Source organism: Carassius auratus, chromosome 38, assembly GCF_003368295.1.
Source record: "Carassius auratus strain Wakin chromosome 38, ASM336829v1, whole genome shotgun sequence".
NCBI lineage: Eukaryota > Metazoa > Chordata > Actinopteri > Cypriniformes > Cyprinidae > Carassius > Carassius auratus.
In genome coordinates, this window is record NC_039280.1 from 19393704 (window position 1) to 19420692 (window position 26989).

The following is a 26989-nucleotide window of genomic DNA, read 5'->3' on the forward strand; positions in this document are numbered from 1 at the left end:
GACAGAAATCTATTGTTTTTTTTTTTTTTTTCCCTCCTTGTGAAGCTCCGAGTCACTCACAGTTTTCTTCTGAATAACAAGTTGTCAGTCTTTAATCAGCATGTTCCATAAATTTTGGCTCCGGGTGTCATCTTGATCTCTGCTCAGTGGAATCAAAGTGTTTGCAAGTGGGATGCGTCATCGCAAAAGCTCCTTTTTCTGTGTGTGCGCGCTTTTGCAAGTGTGTCTAATGTAGCAGTGAGTCAACATGTTCTCTCCGGCTCAGAGATTTCTCAGCGGGAAGTCTCGTCTCCTGAGCAGTGCTGCATTAGAGAGGAGCAGAGCAGCGTGGTGCATTTAACCCAATAAACTCGCTTGAAGTGAGCAACCACCCCTGCCTCTTTTACTTTGACAGAGCGACATGAAGAAGGAATGGAGAGAGAGAGAGAATTTATAAGATCAAATATTGGGATTTTGGGTGTTTATCCTTATTGTAGTAGGTGAGCACTAAATTCAAATTACTCCTACTAATTTTTATTTTCATTTTCTTCTAATTTCCACAGTTAATTCAGCCTTAACATTCAGAGCCTTTTTTTGTGGATAATTAATACATGGATGTTGTAAATTATTGGGCATGGTTTATAATTTTAGAAAAATGTGCATCTTTTGACATGCTGTAGATGATGTTGTGTTGATACTCGAACATGCACAAGCCAGAAGACAGGGCTGTGAAAATTGGTTTAGCTGTGTAGGGGTGCAACATTGGGGGGGCTTTTCCAGCAGATGGGACCCCTAAGCCCCCCCCCCCATCCCCGCCTTGTTTGAGTGCCACATTTTGATCTGTATTCACCATAAATATGGGGTTATTGCTTCCAGCTGAGAACGCAAGATACAGTGCTTGTCATTGCAGCAATTCATTTACTCAGAACCAAAGTCTAAAACCCCATCTTGACCTAAAACCTTTTTGCTGCTTTGAGCACTGCTGTTTCCCAAGTCTAGTTTGTTTTCGAGATGTGGTGTTCTTATTTTTCTTTACTTTGTGCAGTTTTCCGTTTGCACACGCACACAACAGCATCGCTGCTCATTTAAAAAATGCCTGCGGTTTACTGTTAAGGCCCTTTCACATGATTCATCTCGACGCTCCCCGTTGCATTGAGCTACAGCGTTAGCCCCGGCACCGTGTTGTGCTCAGGTCAACCGTTGTAATGTGACACTTAAAGTTCAAACAATTCCAGTTTTGACCCTGTTTGCTGCTGACCTTTTGAAGCGCAGCCAGTTATTACCAGACAATTTACATGACACATTGTTGCCTAGCGCCTGTGCAAAAATCAAAAGATAGAAAAATATCTCTACATCAGGTTGTACAACACAACATTAGGGGAGCATCTTGACATTCAGAGAATAATCATCATATTGCATATATTATTTATTTGGATTTTATGGCTAAATTGCCCTTTTTACTATGATGAGGCACTGTGAATAACCATTAGCAATAATACACACTTTCATATCTGGTTAATGGTATAAGTTTAGAGCACACACACACACACACATACAGTATCTCAGAGCTTTGCCTCTTGCTTTAACTTGGATTATCATTAATCTGCCTTTTAAAAACACTGCCCTAGGGTGCCTAACATTTGGTGCTCAAAAAAAACCAATGGAGAAAGACAGCAGGGAGTGAAAACCTCCATGAATATTTTCATCAGGTAATCCCTGGTCTCTTGGGCTTGCCTCCCATTGCTCTAGTCATCCTCTTGAGTTGCATCTGTCTGGTCTTTGGTTTAATCCAACCGGCCTGTGATTAGCCGGGGCCTGTCGGAGTATGGGGCTGGATTAGTCTCCCGCCCCGTCAGACACTTGCGCCATCAGTCCTCTGCCTTGAGCCTCAACATGGAGCTCTTATCTTTCCCAGATGCTGATTATGGGCTGTAACAGACCACACTGGAAACATGGCCTCAGGGCAAGAGAGAAGGAAGGATCTGTGCTAGTGGAATATGACTCAGGTTGTTAAATTGGCATTAGAGACAGACCTCCACCTTAGCTAATGAGGGGCTTGGAGAGGTGCTTATTGTCCTTGTTGGTTTTATTGGGTCAAATTTCAGTCAGACAGGGATTCCTCTAAGGCTCAAAGCCCACTATTAACCGAGTCTCAGGGTATTGCACTCAGCCTTCACTTGTTTATATGGTCAGATAGATATTAACTCTGCTCCTCAGATCCCAAAACGCTATGGTCTGGCTTGGAGGTGGAATTTAGGTGACTTCCAATAATAAAACCTCAGAAAGCCATTCGTTGGATGTCATTAAGCCTTGCCGTTAGTGCCATGTTTGGGTGTGTGAAGGGTGCAGGGTCTTTCATTGGATGGGTATTGCTGTCTGTGTGTTTGGCCCCGAGCACAATGGCATGGAGGACACATTTCTCAGCTCTCCTGTCCCTCCGCCTCTGGACACCACGCCTGGTTGGCCTTGTCAGTGTCACTGACAGATGCGCCGGGAACCTTCCACCTTTATTTATCTCTGTTCTCCTCTCCTCATCCCACTCGTTTGGCCTCTTTTTTTCTCTCCTTTTTCTTCCTCTGATCTGTGATCCATCTTTAATAACTTTCCTCCAAATGACCTCTCTTTTGGCATGATATATGTGTGTGTGTGTGTGTTCGCAAACACAAAGTGTGTGGTAAATGAGCCAGAACCAGAATGAGAAAATGCAAGCTCTGCACTTGCAGGTGTGAGTATATGGTGATGTATGCTCTGTTTGGATGTTTAGGCAGTGTGAAATGAGCTTGAATCTTTAAAGTTGCACTTGTTTCTTTACATAGGGACACTTTTTGTCCTGGTTTGGTTTATTTTAGTTTAATATATTTTAAAATGTAGTTATTCTTGTGATTTATCCTGTGAATTTTCAGCAGCTGTAATTTCAGAAATCATTCTAATATGCTGATTTAAAAACAGTTGCTTCTGCTTAATATTTTTGTTAAAAAATAATAATAGGAAATTCGAAATAACTTCATTTTTAAAAAAATAAACATTTTGTATTGTTATAAAGGTCTTTACTTTTCATCAATTGAATGCGTCCCTACTGGATAAAATTTCTTTTAAAAAATCTTACTAATCTGAACGTTTTGAACAGATAAAATTTGACTACAGACAATGTCCAACAGTGTATATACAAGCAACTGAGAAGAACTGACATATCAAATCATCTCAAATGATATGTTGTGTTTGACAGAAGTCTGTGGGTGGAAAAGAACATTCTGAACATTTTTGGAATATATTGGCAGACGACTTCATCGTGATAAGACCCATTTCACAGCAAACATTTATTGTGTCCTAAATAGTTCTATGATAATTTCACACATTTTACATAATTTGACAAAAAATAAAGCCTGATTTTAACTTTTAGTTTTTTTTTTATACATGTAATGTGTCATATTTCATCTCAAGTATATTCTTTCTATGATACTGTTGTCAAAAAGTAGTCTAACTTTTGATAAAACATTGACAGTTGTGATTGTGGTTATGGTGAAAGTGTCATTACAGATTTGAGAGACAATGCTAACTTGTTTAATCTTTTTTTTTTTTTTTTTTTTTTTTTTTTTTTTTTTTAAGAAATACTTTTTGTTTGCATTAAATTGATTTCTGAAGGATCATGTGACACTGAAGACTGGAGTAATGTATCGTCATTACAGCAATATAACATAATGAAAATGTAGTCTGATCTGTTGTTTTTGTGGCATTAAAAGTGCCTATACGTTACAAAAATCATCTGGCTATGTGTTTTCTCCCTCCACTTTGTGAATGAACACCATTTTCAAGGGTGTCCAACCTTGACCAAGGTGACACTAAATGCTTTTGTTCACACTGTTTTATATCTTTACATATAGCTGTTCTTTGTTCATAGGTTTAAACGAACCATCCATCATAACTAAATGGACAGTTCAACCTCTGTTCTTTCATCACCCCGTAACCAAACTGATCCAGTCAGATCAATACCTCTGCCCAATCCCAAGAGCCCCAGCGAAAAATTTCTGTTTGAGAAAAGGAGCGTCTTTTCAACCTGCACAGTTGACTGAGCTGCCCATTTGTCTCGGCTCCTCTGAGACATGTTCTCGCTCTCTCTTTCTCTCTGCTCTGGAGAGTTTGAGAAGAGCTGTAGATGGGCAAACCAAGCAGTTTGTATCATGTCTCATAAGAAAGTGTGTTTGTGCGCTTATATTTCCTCTACCTTTGTGCCGCCCTTTCCTTTCCTTCCACGATGTTATCTTCAACTCCTCAGCTGACCCTTTTGTTTATATCCTGTCTGCAAATTAAAGCAGAGTCACAGACAATGTGTGAGCACTCACCGCTCTAAAAATACCAGTCGGCTGATTGGAAGCGCAGCACTGAAATAAAGCCATTAAGTCGGTGTGAATCACACGGGAATGTGCCAGTGGATCTGGAGCGCTGCTGGACTTTTCAGCAGAGCATTGATTTAAGCGGGACTCTGACGGTCTCTAATGGGAGTAGTGCAGTTAATGGAATGTTCTGGGATGAAAGGGCAGGTCAAAGGAGGCGGATAAAAATGAGGGGCAGTCAAAAGGTCAAGGGTCATCCATTGTCATGGCTGTTTGATGAACATTTGTGTCTTTATACGTCCTTTGGTATTCTGCTTCTCTGTTTTCCTGTTGTTTGGAATAGCTTTGATGTGGTGGTTCTCCTACATTATTTATGTCTTCATTATTATTGTCCATGTGATGAAGTACAGACCTGCTTCCCCATAGAGACATTATAGAGTCAATTACAATACTGTACTCTGTAATAATCACATGATCTCTCCATATATAACATCAGTTTCTAATATATCAGATTATGACGTAGGGCTGGACTGTATATTTCATATTTACAATACATTTAAATTAGTATTTGTATTTTGACCTTTTCCGAAGATCATTCTGGTAGGTTAAATGTTATGGCTACTCCTGAATTCCTGAGCATGTGAGGGCAAAGAGGTATTTAAAGTACGCTTCCAATAATAGTGCTGTATAGTTTGATTAATTTCCACAAATCGATTCATTTTCAGTTCCCAAGGGCTGTATATGTAATTGATTGATTTTGTTAATAACCCAGTCTATGTACTTCTTGCTTAATCCATTTGAGAATGTATTAACACATTTTACTGCTTCGTGTAGAATGATGTTTGCCTGCAACACACCACTAATGTTCACTCCTCCTCGTTTCACTGTCTCTCGCCACCTACACGAGGGTCAAGCTGCTTTATGACCATTGGTTGTGCTGCAGTGCCCTTGAGCAAGGTAATAGGGACTTTAAGCAACAACAGCTGATGGAACGGCAACGGCAAAGAAAGCGCATGCACAACTTTAAGTGCTAGTTTGTGACGTGTACGTTGTAACGGTCTAATACGGAAGTACAGCTAATTTGACAGATAAAGACAGATTAAAAGCCGAGCTATTTAAGCCTTTTTACGAATGCTTGAAGTATCGTAGGGCACCAATTGTAAGTGTACAAAATATCCCCACTGAAAAAAGATTTTGTTTTTAGGAAGTATGCCTCTGTTCAAATAGTTTTGAATAGGGGACTTGTCCAGTACCTACTAGCTTATTCATCTGAATTCTCTAAAAAGCTCTAAACCTCTGAGAAAGAAAGAAAGAAATTTTTATATATATATATATATATATATATATATATATATATATATATATATATATATATATATATATATATAAATTTCTTTCTTTCTCAGAGAAAGAATATAGTTATAGTTTGATTAATAATACTAAAAAAAACTGGTCTTGCTCCAGTTGAAGGCTCTGAACAGCCAAACAACCTTTTTTTCTTGATACTTTTCAGAATTTATTGAGACCTATAAAATGTATTTACAGATTTAGATTCCTGGCAGTTGGAAACGGACGCCTTTGGTGAAGACTGAGGTTGTTTTCTCGTTGGCATACACAGAAAAAAAAGCTCCATGCCGCCAACAGTAAAACTCATAACACTTGCACATTGCACATGAACATGTTGTGAAGTTCCATAGGGACTAAATGTTCATTTTTTATTAGCAGGGATCCTTCTGTGTTTTATCAGACAACAAGCTCTGCAACCGACATGACAAGCATGTGAGAGCGTAAGAGCCAGCAGAGGAAAGAGCACAGGTCCATGTGCAATCTCTGCCCATAAACTCACCTCTTACATGCTCATTTATGGAATATTTTGGCTGATTTTATCAGTGCTTTCAGTTGTATTTTAAAATGTAGTATAGTAATTTATTCCTGTTTGAAAAGCAATTTTTTTTCACTGTCACATGATCCTTCAGAAATGATTCTAACCATTTTATATGGGCAACAAACACCTTTTTTTTTTTTTTTTTTTTTTTTAAATCACTGTTAAAAAGTTAAACAGTTGCTTTAAATTTTTGTAAAAACCATGGTATGTCTTATTAATATCTGATGAATAAAAGTTCAAAAGAAAAGCATTTATTTGAAACAGAAATTAGTTGTAATATAAAGTCTTTAGTGTCCATTTTTTGCAAGTTATTGCAAAATTAGAATGGGGGCTTGAATTAAAAAGATGCTTAATAACTTATTGTTTATTTATTTAAAGGGGTCATATAATGGCCATTTTCCACAAGTTGATATGATTCTTTAGGGTCTTAATGAAAAGTATGTAACATAGTTTGTTTAAATTTTCTCAATGTTAGTGTAAACATAGTGTAAAAACACCTTTTTTACCTTGTTAAAAACAGCTCTTTTCAAATCAGGCTGGTTTGTGGGATTCTCCTTAAATGCTAATGAGCTCTGCTGACTCCGCCCCTCTCTTCTGATCTGCTCTCGGTTTACTTTAGCCACATTTATAGTAAAACTTGCTAATTAGCACATTATTAGGAAAGGCGATTTGCAATGATTCATTAAAAGACATTATACTCACTGCTTCTGTAGGTGAGACTGGATCATTGATTCGCGCGAACATAAACGCATTTAAGTAGATCAACAGCGCATTTTTTTCAGATCCAAACGAAAGTTAATCTTCTGCGATTTCAGTCGCTCAGATGTCGGGAGATGTCAGTCTGCTATGTTATATTATTATATTATTACATCCAACAATAAAACACCTCAATCACTCAGGAGTCATGCTCGTCTGCATCTCGGACTGATGACGGCTCAGACACAAGTCCAGTCTGTGCTGAAACGCTGCTGTCAATCAAACCATCAGACGGGAGGGGCCTCCGACCGTGTGACGTCACATGGTCAGACAGCTCGATTTGAGAAAGGGGAAAACATTTAAAGAGATTACAGAAAAACCACTTGGGGAACTTTTTTCATTATAGGGTGGTTGTGTACACACACTGCCAACACACATTTCAGTTCAAACAACTTATAAGAGTGCATGTAGCATTATATGACCCCTTTAAGTTTTTTTTTTATTTTGACCCTACGTGGTGTTAGTGGTTTGGAGAATGGATGGATGGGTCTACACTTTTGTACTGTTATGTAATGTTGTACATCTTTGAGACAGATACGTGCAAAAGCAGTGTCCAGTGCTGAAAAGAGTGACAGTATTTGTCGGGATAAGGAGATTATGTGACAACAGGTTCTTCTCTTGCCTTTATCTCCTCTGCGTTGCAGAGATGATGAAATACCTTCAGAGAGGCTGAGTGGTTCTTCAGGGATGTGTGTGAGAGCTCCGCCGGCCATATCTGTCCCGTGGTGATGCCTTTCTCTCAGCCTTTTTATTATAGGATTTAAACAAATGGTTTCTTTCACTTTCACATATCACACTGATGAATTTAAAGTGTTTTCTGAGTGTGCTTTAGTGTCCCTCCCTTCGCCTGGACTCACAGAGCTGATTTATGATCAGATTTGTGATGATTCTCTTGCTCTTTTCTACATCTCTCTTACTCGTGGCTTGGTTTCAGGTATGATCTAGTCATTCACTGTCACCAGATTAGCAGCTGTGTTCTGCAATGTCCGCCCCTTCCTTGTGGCACTGTTCTCACCCGTGCAGACCACAAATTTGAAGCAGCGCTTTGGCTTATGAAATGTCACTAGGAGTGCAGCATCTTAAAAGGGAATATCGATTTTTACAGCGCTCCTCCCTCCACTCATTTTTTTTTTAGTTGTAAATTATGCCCATGATTCTGAGCTTTGACACAGCAGCACAGCCCTCCACAGTCTACAATATGATCATAATCATCTAATCTTCACCCTGTCATTGCACATGGAAGTCAGCGTTGTACCGCTTACTTATGATTTCATTGCCGGAGCGATGACTACCATCCATCCATACGCTATTACACACACCAGCCCTTCACACACATGCTCACAGCTGCTGGCATGAAGGTGCAGTGATGGAGAAATGAGAGCTGGGTCTCTTTAAAAGGTCATTCTGTGTGCTTTTGCATGTTCAAACTGGCAGTCAGTGGAAAAGTGCATAATGAGGGGGTTTGTCCCGTTCCCGCCTGATGATTCAGAACTATTACAGGCTGACATAAGTGTCTCCATTGCAGTCAAACACTCTGTTAGCACTTAGCATGAACTATAGACTCTGTCACACTGAGAAGGGAGCACACTGTGTAGGGGTTGGTTATGAGTAAGGACGTGTAGATGGATGGATGAATCAGACTGTGTCTAGAATGGTGTACTAGTGTGCTGCCTACGGCACGGTTTACACATTTACTTTTAATATTATGTTTATCACACAAGCTTATTGCATACCTTTGAATAATTTAGTAAATTTGTGTCCCAATATGTTATTTAATTTTGTTTAATGTTTATTTGTGAATTAATTACACTTGTGGTTAAAATGTCTTAAACACTAAGCATTCAGTCAAAGTTGTTAAATCACATTAGATATTGTATCTTGAAACCTGCCAAGAACATGACCAAATCATATTTCACCCTTAAAACAAATTATATTATCTTTTTTTTTTTTCTTGTAATGTAATGATATTTTTGGCAATTAAATATTAAAACTTCCCCCAAATTCCTATTATCAAAATAAATGTTGCTAAATTTATCAGCTTTCTTTACACAAACAGGGGGAGGTATACTTTTATGTAATTTCCATTCATGCTGAGTGGTGCATTAGAATAATAATCAGTATACAATGTTGAAATTAAATAAATAAATGGGGACATGTATTCAGGGTTGAGCTGGGAGATTGCTCACTGTTGCTACTGGGAATCCTCCAGCGCTGATAGCCATGCTTTGTTTAGTTTCTTTATCAATATTGAATTAGTCAGTGGAGGGTGGAACATGGTTCTCACTGGGACTTTGACACTGTGCAGAGGTTGCTTTGTGTTTCTGTGTGGAGGACAGATGGGATGAGTGCGGTTTAACTATACATGTTGTTATTTGTTTAATTGTTTGCCTTAAATGATGATGTATTTTTTCGGTTTGATCAATGATGTCCCTCTTTAACCTCAGGTTGTTGATAGTCCATGTTAGGAATGTGCAGAGCTATACATTTAATTCAAATCAACTAGTCATTGGGTTATCTGAATGCCTTGTTGACTAATCCGCTCTGGGTTTAGGTTTGCCTGATCTCTGACTCATTTCTTGGTGGGGGCATTTGCGAACAACAGCTAAATTCAGGGGCCCAGGACACATGGGTCTCGAGTTGCTATTTTGAACTTCTACTGCGCTTTGTCTTGGGACTCTCAAACAACATGAAATGCAGCACAACGACTTAAGACATTTATGGCTGAAGTCATGGTGCTTTAAAGAGGTTGAATTAAAAAATGCAACACTTTCTGAGAAGGTTTTGCACTCCAACAATACAGCACACTGTCAGAATGCTAATTAAAACATTGACACTAAATATATCACAAAGAAAAATCTAAATAAACTAGTTGGTAGACGATTAGGCAACATTGTGACCCTTCTCTACTCCCATGTGCAGGCCTGTTGTTAGTTGACATCCTGGTTAAGGTTTCCTCTGTTGGTCCTCTGAGAGATCATCTGCGTCTTTCTGAGATCCATTAAACATTAAACTCTCAATCTGCATCAGCAAGAACAAAGGCTCCTTCCTGTGTTCTTCCTCTGTTGTCTTTACTACCCGCCCTTCTCTCGCTCTCTCCACGTGTCCTTGTTTTCTCTCTCACCCTCCTGTTGTGCATTACCAGCCAAAGAATAAAGCTCCAGCACAAAAACACTCACAGATAGCAGATGCATGCTGGTTGTTGTGAAGATCCCCATGAGGTCTCTGTTTCTGGAAGCCTGATCTTAAGTACTGTGTGCATTACTTCTTGGGTCCAGCGTATGATGGAGACAAGTGTGTCACTTAGCACTTGCTGTTTTTGTGAGTGTTTATGGGTCAGGATGGTCGACTAGTTACCAGCTATCTAATAACCAGTTAGATGATTAGGGCAAGATTGTTTTTATGCTTTTGAGACAAAGATTTGCAACATCTCTGTGAACGTTTTAGTATGTTGCACTTTTACTGTTTCTGATTGTCCTTAAAGCACCGTTTCCACAGCCATCAAAGCACTGCTTGTATACAAATTCACCACCTTCAACAGATTTGAAATGATCTTTTTCAGGCCACAGGTGTTGTGGAGAGATTAAAGGACAGTGTTTTATTGCTGATTCTTTATGGTGTGGCACTTGTTCTCAGGTGTTCCTCCTTTTTTTTTTTTTTTTAATTAAGAGAATTCAGTCTGTCTGTTTTTTATTATCATTAATGTATTCATATTCATACTGTATTACAGCTTGCAACTGTATATCTTTTTAGAATTATACTTAAATTAAAAATAAAGTATAAGTATTTATATAATATATGTTGTGCACCCACAGTATGTATCTAATATTTGAGTTTATTTTTATTTTTTAATGTAGAGTTAATTTAAGGCGGGCGTACACGGTGCGAATTCGGATGGTCGGAAGATCGTATGTCCACGCACACGGCATGAGTGAGTTTATCTGAAAATCGTACGGACGAGATGATATACGACACGATTTTACAACCTGCGAATTCCAGAAGCAATCGCACGAAGTTGATAGACGCGTTCGACTTGAAGCACCGCTGCACGCACAGAAGGATCACTGTATGACATCAAAGTACCGCGAGAGCGATAAGAGAGCACACATATCCAATGCATTCAAATCGCTCTCGTGGTACTTTGATGTCATACAGGTGATCATTCTGTGCGTGCAGCGGTGCTTCTAGTGGAACGCGCATAATATAACTGCTCTCCCTCTCTCATAACTGCATATAAAATATTGATACAAGCCGTGACTGTTTCCTACACGCACAGGTTATTTTTCAGCAATAGGAAACCGGGACGTTTGGTTACCCTGTGTGTTTGTGTGTTCTTGTATGGTTTATAAATATCTGAAATGGGTATTAAAATGTAAACATGGTTTGTGAGGACAATTACTGTGCCCTCGTAATCCAAATGGCTTTAAAAAATACTATACGGTGTTTAATAGACATATTAAACATGCATTTTCCGTGATGGATAGAGGTAGTGTATGGGGATATACAGTATAGAATACAGTTACGTTTATGGAGAGTCCCTGTAAACTACACATGCGTGTGTGAGAGAGAGAGCGAGAGGGAACTAAAAAGGCATTGGAATACGTTGCTAGAAACATCATACTGCGCTCGCTGTTCCTGACAGACTTCAGCGAGTTTATCCTCCTGGTCGGTCAATAGTCCACATTCGCCGTGGTGCTGCAGTCTTCATCTTTCTTCTTCAGTTGTTTTCCTAGTTCGTGATTGGTCAACTTCAGATAAATCAACAAATCTGTTCGTTCGACCGCACAAATGGCACGAATTCAAACCGATAGCTCACAAACTTTTTAGACATGTTTAAAAATGATCGGGAGGTTGGGAAGTGCTCGTAAGCCACTCTACTCGGCTCGTAATTCATCGCAATGATACGAGCCGCGACCATACGAGAATACGCGATTTCCACACGATTGAAAAAAATCGCATGCGAACTCGTTTTGAATACAAATTGAAGAACATGATGTTTTAGAAAATGAATAGTTTTGTAAAATGTAAGGTTAGAGTTATTCAGCCTACAAGTGCTGTGCTTAGCATCCATAAATCCCAAAGAAATTCATCCGAGTCTGGTGGACATGGCAGTCTGTTTTATGCATGACTTGTCTAGTACAGACTTGTCAAGTAGCCATTCAGGCAGTCCACCGACTAGTTGATTTAAAATAGGTATGCACATGTCTCATCCTCTTTGCCTTTAGCTAGCTTTAATATCTGAGATCAAATCACCCATTAGAGAGTCATTAAAAGACTTTACCGTCACCTCTTTTTATTGGTGATATTTCCCTGGATCTGTCTCATGTCTGTAAGTGTGACGGACTGTAATTGTATTTAAGTGGTTTGTCAATACATGTACATTAACGCACACAAAGCCCTTCAGTGATGTTTAGATCATAATCTAGGAGAGAAGAGTGGACAGTCCGAGATCGAGACACATCACAAATGAGTGCAAATATTGACTGCAAAAGTGACGCAACTGCACAGGAGTCATCTATCAAACTCTCACCGCATGTCCTCTCTGTCCTCATTACAGGTGTCTGAACACATGCTGAGATTCACACACTTCCACCCAGGACAAGTCAGCTAATGCACTGACGTGATTTATAAAGACCAGCTGCAGCTACAAGAAGTAAGTGTTGTTTTTGTTGCTTTTGTCAGTCAGCAATTTGTAATTGGCCTCATTTTATTTCTGAATGCATTCATTTATTCATTCATTGTTTCATTAATTAATTATTGAATTATTTCACTGTTTCATTAATTAACAATACCCATGATACTGTATAATGAGAATTTGGTTTTCTGTTATGTATTGAGCATTGTTGCAAATTCTGCTGATAAAATGTCAGATGGTAAAATTACTATTAAATAGGTATTGCATGATCATTTGTAAAATGTTGTTTAAAATTAAGTCAATGTTTTGAAAGTGATAAATAAATCACCATATGGAATCTATTTTTAGTAAAAATGTTGGTGTATTTTAAGATGACAAATTAAATTCTAAAATAATTTCCAGCTATTTTTCTTTTTATGTTGTTCTTGTTTTGTGATTGTGCCAGTAAAAATATCGACCGTGCAAGTATAAATCTTTTTTTCTTTTGTGCCATTGTTTCACCATTATCTCAATCCTGGAACTTAAGCTGATTGTTCTCTTGTTATGCACTACATATCGGATGCAGAAGTAATAGTGTGAACCTTGTAAATCACTCATTTTTATCAAATTTGTCATCATTACTCATTAGCCCCCCATATCAAAACCATCTTCGCCTCTCACATCTGAGTGCTTGTCGGCATGGTAACACAGTTTTAATTCCAGTACAGTGAATAAAACTCACTCAAGTGTTTTCTGTGAGTCCTGCAGAGCTTCATGCTTACTCGGAGGGCTCAGAAAGTCACATTTCACTTTGAATGCACTTATGTATATGCACGTGTTTTAATTGTGTATTGAGTCTTAGTGCACTTCTTGAGCTGGTCAAATATAAATGTAATTGACCTCACAGCCATGAGGAGCTTTTATGCGTCTCCCTCAAGCGAAAGCTGCTGAAAACACATGCACACTTCCAGGGCAGGTTATGGGTCTCTAGATCTTTGTCATCTTCTTGCACATGGCTGTTGGTGTGAATATGCACCCGGGTTCCTGTTAACATTCACCTATGTAGATGCTGGAGTCTACATTTTATAATAGACATGAGTACAGGGAGATTATCTGGTACCTGTCTAAAACTATCTTGATATTGTTTGCTCAGCTGAGATTGCATCAGTGTGCATATTTGTCGACCTTTGTCATCATCTGCCTCTCTGTTCCTAGTTCTTATTTAATCTGCTTCATTTTTTGAATGTATCACTGACAGCTTGTGGGTATTAACTCTGGATCTCAGATAATGAGAATGACTTGGCACAGTAAAAAAGACTTTAAATAACTGTATGAAAAGACACTGAGAGCTGCAGAGAGTCTTATACTTACAAGCTCTTTGTATATACTGTGAGTAATGCCAATAACCCATCCATTGCATGGGGTATAAAAGAATTGATTGAAGCTGAATGGCATTGATTGGAGAGCTGGCGGAGAGAGATGAGAGCATTGCTGTATAGAATCAGGTGTATTGTGCAACGGGCGCTCAATGTGCTCCTTGTCCCTCTCTGAACTCTGCTCAAACAGAATATGAGCTGAATTGCTGAGCGCAGCTCTGTCACGGTAATGACATGGGCCGTCGTGATCGATGACTCTCTTAGTCTATTGGAGAGCTATCATTTTTTCCCCCCTTCCCTGGCGCTGATTTGATTTAAGCTTAGACTGTAGAAAATGAGTCTCGGAATGAGAGGAGTTTTGTTTCATTGTGATGTACAGCTGGGTAAAAATAGATATATGTCTAACTAAATACAGTCTTCATTTAAATTATGTGATCTGATATTGACTTAATGTCCCCAGATGCCTTTTTACAGTTAATAAGTTACAAAAATAATGTTTTTTTTTAATTGATTTGATCGTATTTTGAATCTAAAAATAATTAGGCACATTTCATTAATGAATCAGAATGGGTATTGTTGCTTACCGTCTTTCATTATGGTTAACTGTTGGTGAGTAACTCTATGCAGTGACACTTCTGTCATTAATTACTCACCCTCATGTTGTTCCAAATTCATAAGACCTTCCTTCACCTTCAGAACACAAATTAAGATCATTGTTAGGAAATCCAAGAGATTTCTGACCCTGCATAGACAGCAACGCAACTACCACGTTCAAATTCCAAAATTGACATTGTTAAAATAGTCACCGTGACATTAGTGATTCAACTTTAATTTTATGAAGCTGCAAGAATACGTTTTTTGTACACAAAGAAACCAAAATAATGACTTTATTCAACAGTTCCTTCTCTTCCTTGTCAGTCTTCGATGCACTCTTGTGAGCTTGTGTCGAAGACACTGAAGATCAATTAAGTTTGAACCACTGATGTCATATGGACTATTTTAATAATGTCCTTACGCCCTTTCAGGGCCTTGAACATGGAACGACCCTTGCTGTTTATGTAGGGTCACAAAGCTCTCTTAATTTGTGTTCTGAAGAAGAACAAAGGTCTTACAGATTTGGAACGACGTGGATGAGTAATTAATGACAGAATTTCCATTTTTGGGTGAACTATCCCTTTAGTACTCAAACTGCATCAATAAAACTGACAAATAGCCTATGTTGTCTAGAACATTGTCTATTTAAACAATTTTTAAATAGACCCACATTGCTCAAAAAAGAAAATGTTTTACTTCATTTAATTTGATTTATAGATTTCTGTACCTCTAATTTAAGTCCATAGAAAAGCCTGAAAAATTGTCTATATGAATTTCTTTCACAATCTTTTTTTATGAACTTGGTTCACTTTGCATTTTGTTGGAATGAGTTTTCAATAGAGGAACAAAAACCTCTCCGGTTTCATTAAAATCTTTATTCGTGTTTCAAAGATGAACAAATATCTTACGGGTGTGAGGATGAGTAATAGTTGACCATTTCTTTTTTGATTGAACTTGCCCTTTTTTTTTCTTCACCATTTAAAAATACAGTTGCAGGAAAAATGATGTGACGACATACAAGCTCATCTCATTGTTTGGACTCCAGGTCGACTGACTCCAATTAGCTTTCGGAACCGTCATAAGCCTAGATATACACATACTGTAGTGTATTTTTCCACCCAGCCCTGTGAATGTGTACACAGTATGCTTTATTAAATCAGTTTATACAGACTGTTTTTTTAATTGTTTAATTGAAGATCAGATTAAAGTTGATGACCAGTTTCTGCAGAAATACTCCTGAGCTCCATCTGCATATCCCTACTGTAGAGATGCTCATAGAAATTCCTTATCAACATGCTCTGTGTGTTTATGTAGTGATCTTGCTGATGGTGTTGTCTGTGTGTGGGTGTACAGATATGTGTGAATGCAGACATCCTCTTGCGAGTGGGCATGTTAGTGTACTTGAATGATTGTTATAATTCTGCGACCTCTGTATTCTGAGTGTTTAAGAGAGAGAGAGAGAGAGAGAGAGAGAGAGTATAAATGCTTCAGTGTCCGGCTCTGTGAAGCAGCACAGTGACAATGCTCAACAAAAGCCTACTCCTCTGTGTGTGTGTGTTTGTGTGTGTGTGTGTGTGTGTGTGTGTGTGTGTGGTCCCAGTAGTACCATCAGCTCAGCCAGGAAGAGAACCGTGGCCCCTGAACCTTGCCCCCGCCCCCCGTCTCCTCTCCTGTCCTCCATCCTGCTCTGTGCCAATTAAGTGAGCACCTTACCAACTCGGCGTACCTCCAGAGACACCCTCCTCACCTAGACGTTGACACCCAGCGCGAAGGAGAGACATTACTTCATATCGAGGGCTCGGTCGGCAAGATGATGCTCTAAAGGTTCAATAAAGATTTTGATTTGTCTAATTCAGACCTCCCTGTAAGGAAAGATTCATTATTCAGAGTGGCCTTGCATGCACATCCCCTCGATTGTACAATGGTGTCTGCCTGTATTTGTGCGGTGGAGAGAAAGAGACTGAGTTTAAAGGCAAGTCTGTGCTTGTGGGGTCCTATAGGACTTTTGTGTTGCACGGTGGGATTGATCATGGCATGAATGGAGGATACTGGCAAGCTTCTTCCTCAGACAGATACAAAGTGAAAAGATAACTGCAGAGAGGTTGTGCCAAAGAAATTTTAATTGGAGCAAAGAGGCATTCCGGTTTTTATTGTGGATGTGGGAGGGTCCTAAACCCTGGGCCAGGAAAACAGAATGACAATGCGGAGTAGAGAAAGTAAATAAGGTCACTCAGATACACACATACACCCCCCTTTGCTTTTTCTCACGCCTACTCACACAAATGAAAAGTTCATGGAGCCAGCGTTTGTCGCTGATTGGCCAGCTGTGATAGCACGGCTTTGTGTTGAAGCCAAAGGGAGCTGTGAGTTTCAAACCACATTTTTTTGTTGCACTGAATAACTGAAGCACCTTGGGTAGAGGATGTGGGCGGTTTGTGGATGTGTAACTTGACAGCAAGTGTGGATCTATTGTCAGTTGTCATTTTTGCCTCTCTCAATGTCTTTGCACAGTGTGACCAATTAGAAAGCTCTAAATACCCATGTCACAATGACACTTGTGACAGGAGCAGGCCGTGATTGGCCACTGTGACATCTTGCTCCGAATATATCGATTTTTAGCCTTCTCTTCTCCCTCTGTATACCTAACACACACACACATACTCTGAGACACACACATCTTCACAGTCTCTGCTTTCTGTCTTTGCACAGCAGCAGTTGCCGGGCCTGTCTGGAGTGCTAAATTTGGTTTTCATATGCATACGTTATGTGAATGGATTATTGCATGCATTATAAAAGAGAGTGACTGCATTGTATAACCAAGAAAACAACTTCATCTCATTTTAAAAGAGAATTTAATTAGTACGTCTGGTATGACAACATGCTTTACTCAAGGCTATAGCAAGTTAAAGGAGTGGATTTATTATGTACATATGCATCAGATGAGCCGTTGTATCACTGTTTTATTTTCAGTAGCTTGAATATTTTTTTATTATAAACCTCAACCATCAAATTGATGAATCTCAAGATACTTGGAAAACTAGCTTTAACCAATCACTTAACAAAAGATGAGGCACCTTTTTGACACATTTGTGCACTTAATATTGGAGTCAGTAAAAATCTACCTCATGCATGCTCAGGACCAGTTATTGTAGGGATGCATGACGTTGTTTTTTTCTAGTATTGGTCCTTATTGGATGTTAATGTGTGCATTAGATTATGTTTGCCAACATCTAATGTTACCTTAACTTAGTTACTTTAACCTAAGTTAACCTTTAAATAAATTTATTTAGAAAACATTTAGTACATTATAATGTTGTAATTCCTACATTTGTAGCATTTGAAATGGCTGATAAAGTTAGTTTTTTGTTGTTGTTTTTTTTTTAATAATGAGAAAAAGCATTTTAGAATTGGTTGTTTATCAGTTATCAAAATAAATAATACTTCTAAAATTGAAAATACAATTTTCAACTAGAGTTTTAATATTGGCTCAACTTTTCTGACCATTAGTGTCATTTACACTTAATGGAGTCCATATAATCATCAATCCCAGCTCTCTTCTTTTTATGACTGTGCTTGTGCAATGATTTTGTAACCGAAGTAGGAAGGCATTTACTTTGTGTCAGCTTCCAGTAAGACCTCCTGCCAGTGCCCCCATGGCGATTGAAGGTAAGTGTGCTGCTCCCTTCAGCAGAGCTTCTTCAGGGGCTGTCTTTGATCAGAGCTTCCTGTGAACTCTTTGGCGACCCTGCCTGCTCCCGCTCCAGGAGGACGGCCATTGCTAAGGGACATAGTGCCATCAGCCCTCCACCCCCTGCTGCCTCGTCTGCACACCGCCAGACATCAGAAAGCATAAAGATAGGAGGAAATAGCATCTTACTCTTAGGGCTTTTCAAGATGACTGGTCTCCTCTGCTCTGAGATGTGCTTGGTTAAAAGCCACTTCACTCACATTTGAAGGTTATTCAAGAACTTCTAGAAGTTTCTGACTGGAAGTGGGAAGAGAAGAGCTTCTTTTGAGTGTGTTGATGCCACTGTTTCACTTCAAACTAGACAGAAGAGTTTCTGGGAAAGACAACAGCATGCCTTTCGCTTTTATTTTTGGCAAGTACATTTTGGAAATGGGAAGTAAACAAGTTCCCTTTGCATAACAGACCAGACGTTAAGTTAAAGAACAATCTGAGAGTTAATGGTACATGCCAACAACAGCAATTATGTTACTGCCAGGATGCATTTCTTTGAGCAACAAGGTGAGGTGCATTAGCTAGTTTGTTCAATAGATTGTGGCAAATTTTCTTGCTGCTCAAACTCATTACACTTTTTTTCACCAAAATCTACTCTGCAAGAATACTGCATAGTGTTTTTGCAGTACACATTACTCGTATTAGAAAGCTAATGAGGCCAAACTGTCTGAATGATAGAGCATTTAGTTTAGTGAAGGAGTGTTTGGGCAGGATCTCTGTATATAAGAAGTATATAACACATGCATGTATAAAACTGCTCTACTTGACTTGGTCCAGAAAACCATCTTCACAATACCAGAGTTCTCTGAAGTATGACAGCCTGAAAATGGAATTTTGGACCCCTGTAGTAAATGTCTTTCTGTGTCCCACATTGACCTCCAGCTGGCCAGGAGTGTCTGATAGGAGAGAAGATGTGTGTAGGTTCTGTGTAAGAGCAGGAGAGGTCATAGTCTACATCTGCAGTCTCTCTGTCCTAGATCTGCCACCAGGCCTGTGCTCACAGGTCAAAACTCAGGACGGGGTTCCTTTCCCTCATGTATAACACGCTGTACTCCAAATACCTGTGCTGTCTAAATACATGTAAACGCTGAACGAATCATGCATGGCAGAAATACCACACACTTAAACTTTCCATAATTATTTAGTAGGTTTTCTCATAGTATATGCACTCAATACCCAGTTTATACAAGTAAATATTAGTACAATTATGATTGATTGATTGACGTTTGATGCTCTATTAATCGCAAAGGAAATTCAAGGCATCCAATTAGGAGTTTAAAGCATTTCTGACATTGCAGATCTGGCCAATTTGTGACATTGATGAAGTGACAAGGCCAGGTGTTCTTGCTTCCATTGAAGCACAAGATGCTCATTTAAAAAATTCAATTAGAAATACCTTGATGCATGTATTAATAATTGACACACTATCAGGCTGTAACCTTTAAAAACATCTTAATAAATGCATTGAGCTATATTGAGCTCTGTAGCTGTTAGTCTGGCAGATGTAGTTGAAATAGACTATTCAATCTGTGCCTGTGACAAGTTCAACCTTGACCTTGCCACTCTACTGTTTTGAAGACCCAAGCTTTGGCCAGCTCTCTGAGCTCTGTGTTCCCATATGAGAGACAGTCAAGACATAGTTAAATTCTGTAAACAGTTCTAAACTCGCTCTCTCTGTCCTCCTACGCTCATTCTTCACTTCCTAATGATGCTGCACAGCTCGGCCAATCACTCTCTCCCAGTCTCTATCGTATTTTCTTAGTTAAATCCCCTTTACACCAAGAATGATAGCTATAAAGAGCTATAATGTGTGCTGCTGTTATGCCATCTGTAGCTATAAATGCTTGAGCTATTTAAAGCAGATTAGATTCTGATTGGCTGTCAATGTTTTTATAGTTCATCAGCTGAACAAAAAAGAAAACATTCTGAAAGTGATTCCAGCAATATTGTTCCTGTCTTTATCAGTATCAGTTGTGCTGTTCTTTTAAATTCAAAAATATTTTTTACTCCACAATCATTTCTCATTTTATTCTCATTTTATTCATGTCTTTGGTTTTTGAATGGCATTTTGTCCATGACAGAATCAGTCCTTTAAGCGCTTTCAAACTAATAGGAATTTGCAGTGACCAGGAGATCCTGAGACATTAGATTTCAATAGGAGTTTTAGATTTTGCCATCTTGACACCATTGGTTTTCGCATCCAATTAGGAATGCCTACTAGTACCCATCTGTACAGCCACCAGACATTAAATGGCGATCACACCATACAGGAACTTCTCTTGAGTCTTTTGAGATTAGGAAGAGCTGGGGGTCATCCAGCGGACGGGATAAGCCAGACAGGTGGTCAGATTCCTCTATTCCGGCTTCAGAGCTGGCACGTGTCCCCCATCCCACACACGCACACACGGTGGGTGGCCGGCTTTGCTCGCCTCTGCAGCATGCTGGAGCTGGAAGTTTTTTTTTTTTCTCTCTCTCTAAACAGCCATGTGTGGTGCTGCGGGGTGGGAACAACATGATCTTGAGGTAAAAGGAGCTCCGGCGTCCCCACAGCCTCTCCTGAGCTTGATCCTAGTCGCTGCAGCTTTCCTGCTTTCTCAGCTGGACCAGGCCCCACCCCTCTGAATATCTCCAAACCAAAATCTTGGCCAACAGAAATATCCTTGCCATTACCAGCCCAGTCACAACGCAGTTAGCATGTGGCAACTAAACCTGTGCATTCTCTTTCACTCACTCACACACTCTGACATCGATCACACGCACTTCTGCATCCTGGCGACGCTCCAGAGCTTGGATTAGCAGAGATGATAGGCATGACATTCTCACCGACAATGTAAATATTTTGACATGGCCTTGCTGATGCCAGTGGGCACATCGTGGCTGCCACCTGCGAGAGAATGAGAGAGAGGTGTGTCTGACTGACTGCCTACTGCAGCACGCTCTCATGACGAATAGACCTTCTAATGAGCTGCCATTTTTAATCGTTAAATATTTATTCTGCGTTAATGAGAGATTAGCCCTCAATATTTTTTAGCGTGGGAATCTGCTAATAGAAGTCCTTTTTTTATTAGATTTTTTTTACTCTTTTTCTCTCTTGGTAATGAAACGTTTTATCTGCTTCCCTCCAGCCATTACACCGTTGCAATGCTTGTTGTCATTCCTAACAAGATCTGGGCTCTCAAAGTTGTTTGATGTTAATTTAACAAAGAGCATCAGTAAGTGTTGATGAGTGGGATTATTCTGCTCATACTTTGAGTCCTGAATGTCATATGTGTGTGGCCTCTCATAGGGAGTTGTTTCCTCAGCTGTCACGAGGCTAGTGCGGCATTCAGACTTGAATTAATATGGCCCTTTCAAATTCCAATTCAGTTCTTCATTTTGAATGGAGTATGCAGAGTTGCTTTTTGAATGCAAGTAGGTAAAAGTAAAGACAGTTGAAATTCAGAAGGGATTTTTAAAATTTGTATTTTTAACTAGAAATGCAAGGTTTGTCAGGACAAGCTTTCAATGTTACCTTGAGTGATGGAAAAAAATTCAAGAATCTTTAAGAGTCTTCAAGTTTGAAGGTTTTTAGGCCATTTCTTTAACTGACCTTACCACTGATAAATAACCATCTGTTTTGGTAAATTCCCAACATTATGGTAAAAAGATGTTGCTTTGCTACATGTAATTTGGATACTAGTTATCCAGAGAGGCTAGTGGATGGAGTTCCATTCCTTCAGTTCCTAAAACCAGCCAATAATCATGATTATCTAAAAATGCAAAGGATTGTTCAACTCTAAATATTTTGGGGGAAAGAAATGGTAGAAATTGATGGATGTTTTTAGAAAGAGGAATAAGATTTAAAAACTACTTGTCATTCTTGACATTGTCCTACCTCATTAATACAAATACTATGTTAAATGTGCATATTCCTTTAGGAAAAAAATAATAATTTACCCATTAGCATCTGCAGAAAACATCAGTTACAGATTTTTCTTTTGTGTTAATGTTTTTATCAACTGTTTGACTTCTTGGGTACATATCGCCCCTATTCTTTTTTTTCATGATCTACATTTATGTCTAGTGTTGCATCATAAAAAGTCTGATATGAAAGCTTGTGCTTTCTGATTTGTTTGCTCGACGATAAACTGCATCTAAGTAATTTTTTCCGAAATCATCAGGTACATCAGCGAGGCTTGCAAAGTCATTTTGTTTGACAAATATACACAGTACCCGCCCTTGAAAAGAGATGGGCATGGTTAAGTAATCGCTTTCATAAGGTCAGTGCTGATTTTATTCACCACACTGGCTGTCACCCTGCACCATACATCTTAACATGGCAGCTCTCATAAAAACTACTGTCCAGATTTGAAGACTTCCAATCTAAGCTTGTCCCAGCTGTGTTAGGTATTTAGTCTCTTTGTCCTCTCCGGTTAAGTCTGGCTCGCTAATTGCTGTCCTGTAATCCCACAATTAACAGAGCCTGTGCTGCAAGCATTATCAGGAGATCAGCAGCGGCCAGCGACAGTGAACCCTGCTGGAGCTCTTCAGCATGCAGCTCACATCAGTAAACCAGCTTAGTTTGGGTAATTCCTTTTCAGTCACTCATAATACATTCAGTTTTTGCACTATTTTCAGAGAGATGGAGAGAGAGAGAGAGAGAACCCGGCGTTCTCAAAAGCCAAACGTAAGCAATGGTTTATCAGCACTGACGCCCTCATTCTCACGTAGCACTCTGAGAAATGGACGGGTAAAATAAACACTTTAAAGACGTAGTTTAGCCACACTTCACATGCCCAATTGAAGTCTGAATGGGATTAGAAGCAGCAAAGCGCTCTTATCTCTGTCCACACTAAAAGAAATGCATAGATTTTGATAGACAGAGTTGGTCTTTATTATTTTTTTGATGATTTGTTTTTTTCCCTCTCAGCTGAGATTAAACATGCGAGGAAGAAAACAAATGGGGGGGGGGGGTTATCCTTTCTTCTTTGGTTTTGTTCTGCCTGTGTTTCATGCACTGGAGTGAGTCTATTTGGTGTGTTATTCATGGTGAATAATCAGAGGGGGGCAGCGGCCTGTGGAATTTGATGGTCAGCATTGTGGTGTTTGGGTAGTGAGGGCTTGACCCTGGGGTTGCTGGGGCAGAGAGGCTGAGGAGAGGGTCCTCTCATGGTCCTCCTTCATCTCTTTGTCCCAGACAATTGGGGTTCAAAGAATGAGCATTTGCTGTTGTCACCCTGCAACCGTCTCAAATTCAGGAATTCAGAATTATAGCTCCGATAAATCTCCAGCTATTTGTAAAACATTTCTTTTGATTAAAAATAAGATGAGCTTTCTTTTTTTTTCACCATCTCCCACAGCTTGTAAATTCTATAAATAATTTGCATGTTAATGGCCCCACAGGACTGAATCCATCTAAAGATTCTTTTTTGTGTTTTGTTATTGTAGAAGCAGTCTGTATTTTTTCACTTGAAAATTGGATGTAGCAGGTAAGCTGCAGGCTCATTAAATTTCTCCACACATAATAGCAGTTTAAAGTGCTCTTTTTTTTTACTTGGTATTGATTGAAGCAGTCTAGTTTTCTTTCAGGTGTGTGTGTGAATGTGTGTGTGTGTGTTTGTACAGGCAAGATGCCCATGATGCCTGTACACCTGTGGCTCAAATTCAGTGTGAGCTTGGGCCCTAATGATATCCCCCTCCTCCACTTTGCCCAGAGACCTTAATTCTCTGCCCATTGTGTGTGGAAGCCCCCTTCTGGTCACTTTGTACACTGCACCATCAATCCTGTATGCTAATTAGGGCCGTTTGCCAAGACAAGCATCACTATTTGCTCATAGTTGGGGTTAGAGGTTGAAAAAGACCATTAACCACAAGTATTAAAATTAGGTTTGTAACATGTCCCGCACCATTTGTGCTACAGGAATGACCGAAATCATGTGGTTTGTTGAAGAGAGTTGGACTATTACAAGACTTATTACATGGCTGTGGCTAATATGTTTGAGTAGACTTACATTTAGGTTGGGACCTTAGGCATATCTAGGGACCAATACATTATAAATACTTGGTGGGCTCTTTTAATATGGGTCATTAAACATCCACCAGAACACCCTAGCAACCACAAATAAAAAGCATCTTACCAATTGTATAGAACTAGCTTGACAACCGCCCACATAACCTTAGCTTAATGGATTTTACTTTGTGAACATGTAAAAATGTAGTTTGGTATAAAGTGATGTAGATGCATTTACTTTCCAGCTGCTGTTTTGATCGAGTTTGGATCTGATTTCTGTTAGCGGTCAAGATACAAGAGAAAGGCAGATTGAGTTGTTCTGCCGTAATTAAGTTAGAACAGAAAGAAACTGGAGTGATTGAAATCTGAGAGCACCCCTGCCCACATGGCCCACGTGCAAGCCCAGTCAGTATGAATTAAGGGTCAGAGGTCATATTGGTCATGGGTCAGGGAGGCATGGTAGCCTTACAGGGTAATTTATGCAGCACCACAGACTAGGGTTGTACGATTTGCCGAAAAATATCAAATTGCATTTTATTAAAAAAATTTTTTTTGACATATTGCAGTTGCGATTTGATTTGTGATTTTCATTTTGCAAAGTCAAGCTTCAGCTTAATATTGTCAATAGTGTCCAGCACAGTATGGGTATCATTGCCCTGCTGAATAAATAAATAAATACTAGAAACCATCACAGAAATTCTTATGGTTTCCATTAAAACAATAACAAAATTCCTTTTTGTTGTGTGTTTTGGGCATTATTTCAATAATAATGACTGTTTTTCTATTTCTTCCCATCTGCCAGATTACATCCCACCAATAGAATCAATCATATACCAGTAGACACCATTATACTTTACATTAAAGCCAATATAATTCCCATTATAACCCTTAAATCCATAAAATGTTCTATTATGTTTTTGGAGGGGTTCTATTGTATTGTGTGCGATTTTTCAGCAGGGAATATTATACTTTTACAGAATTGACTTAATTACTGAATTTCACAGGAAAGATTAAGTTTATTTTGTGTAAATAAAAAACTGTATTACTTTCGGTCAGTTATTAAGGTATTACATTGGTTACATATGCTGATTTATTCATTTGGGATTTTAAGAACAAGTGGAAAATGTGCTGAATGTTTCATTTCATCCAAGCGAAAGTCATCCTGTGTAGACACAGTGTCAGAGATAAAGGCTGTGTAAGCGGTCTTCTGAATTGGGAATAGTGAACATGGATTCAAATAAGAGTATGTTGGGGAGATAAAATGTAAAGTAAAAAGGTAATGTTCATGTACTAATAAAAACATCTAAGTTTCTTTTATTCTCCAGTAGACCTACTGAAAGCAGAACTGATAAGGGAGCTCTTGATATGTGTTGTAACACAGCTTTTGCAAATTAAAGTCACCTTTTTGTTTGGTGTCTGTCATTTCGAAGTAATCTCATATTACATAAAATTTTTCTTTAGTATACATTTACCTTACTACCGATCTGACCCTGTAGACGCCATAATCGCACACACTCTCTCTTGTTTTTCTTGTTTATGCAGTTGGCTAGAGCAGTGCTGATGGGGGAGAACAGAGGTGCGCTCACACTCGTACTAACATTAGTTAGTAAGGCTGCCACTCAAGGCTGGTAGTCACGCATATTCTCTGAAACCGTAATATCGCATCCATATTTGCAGGCTTTGCGATTACTAAACTGCAACATCTCAAAACGCGATTGCAACACGATTTCGATTAATCGCACAGCCCTACCACAGAAACTAGCTCCATCTTGGTTGCATTGTACGAGGTCTTGCAATGTACATATAGCACATTGTTCTAACCAACTGACATGTCGTTATTTGAATAACACCCATTTCATGTACCAAAAAAATACGTGTAACGCATAGATGTGATGTGAGCACAGGAAGTAATTTTTTATGAATGTGTGTTTGTGTGGCGTATCTTCAAGGTGATACCATCCTTATGCACCTGTTCACGCCCCATCTAATCAGTCATTTTTCTTGTTCTCGCACATGGTTTCACATTTACTCACTCCTTCATTTTGCTCTCATTCTGCCCCATTAACACGGCCGTGTATAAGCAGAAAAATCTCTGTAACAGAATATTGAGTCAAGACTTTCCATTTTTCTGCTAATTAAAGAACAATTCTAGTAAATGTCCAAAATCTCTTTATTTCCATTTCTCTCACTCTTTAGAAGTACATATTTAACACCAACATAATACAGAAAAAAGTACAACTGTGGAATTCTAAAATGTTTTCTATTTTTTTATATATTTTAAAATGTATTTTGTTTCCTGTGATGGCAAGGCTGAGTTTTCAGCAGTTCAGCATAAATATTTTCAACACTGATTATAAATACCCTTTTAATTAATCATTTTAAATAATTTTTACCACGAATATGCAAATTAGAATGATTTAAACTCATCTTTCAAATATGCATACACCACTTTAGGACATCGGTGGATCTTTATAAGTTAGCAGTGACATTTTGCTCATCTACTTTCTTGAGTGTGTGTTAAGCCTTGTACTTCTCTCTTTGCATCTTATTTCCTCCCGTATTCACACTCTTCCATCTCATTTCCTCCTGTGTTCTTATGTACCATTGCTCTGGAAGCATGTTTGTTTACTGACAAGAGCTATGTAATAAACACAAGATATGCATGGCCATCCTGATAATTTCCTGGTCGAGTTCAGCTCTGAATAGTTCATGATTTACATTCTCTGACT

General features: G+C 38.9%; 1 protein-coding gene across 3 annotated transcripts in view; it reads left to right on the forward strand.

Moving 5' to 3' along the window:
* The window catches only part of ndst2a (N-deacetylase/N-sulfotransferase (heparan glucosaminyl) 2a), a 121616-nt gene that overhangs the window by 79421 nt on the left and 15206 nt on the right, over positions 1-26989 (forward strand). For all 3 annotated transcript variants that reach the window (XR_003277799.1, XM_026224595.1, XM_026224596.1), the window contains one exon: positions 12506-12601. The gene's annotated coding sequence lies outside the window, so the exon portion shown is untranslated. The remainder of the gene's footprint in view (positions 1-12505; positions 12602-26989) is intronic.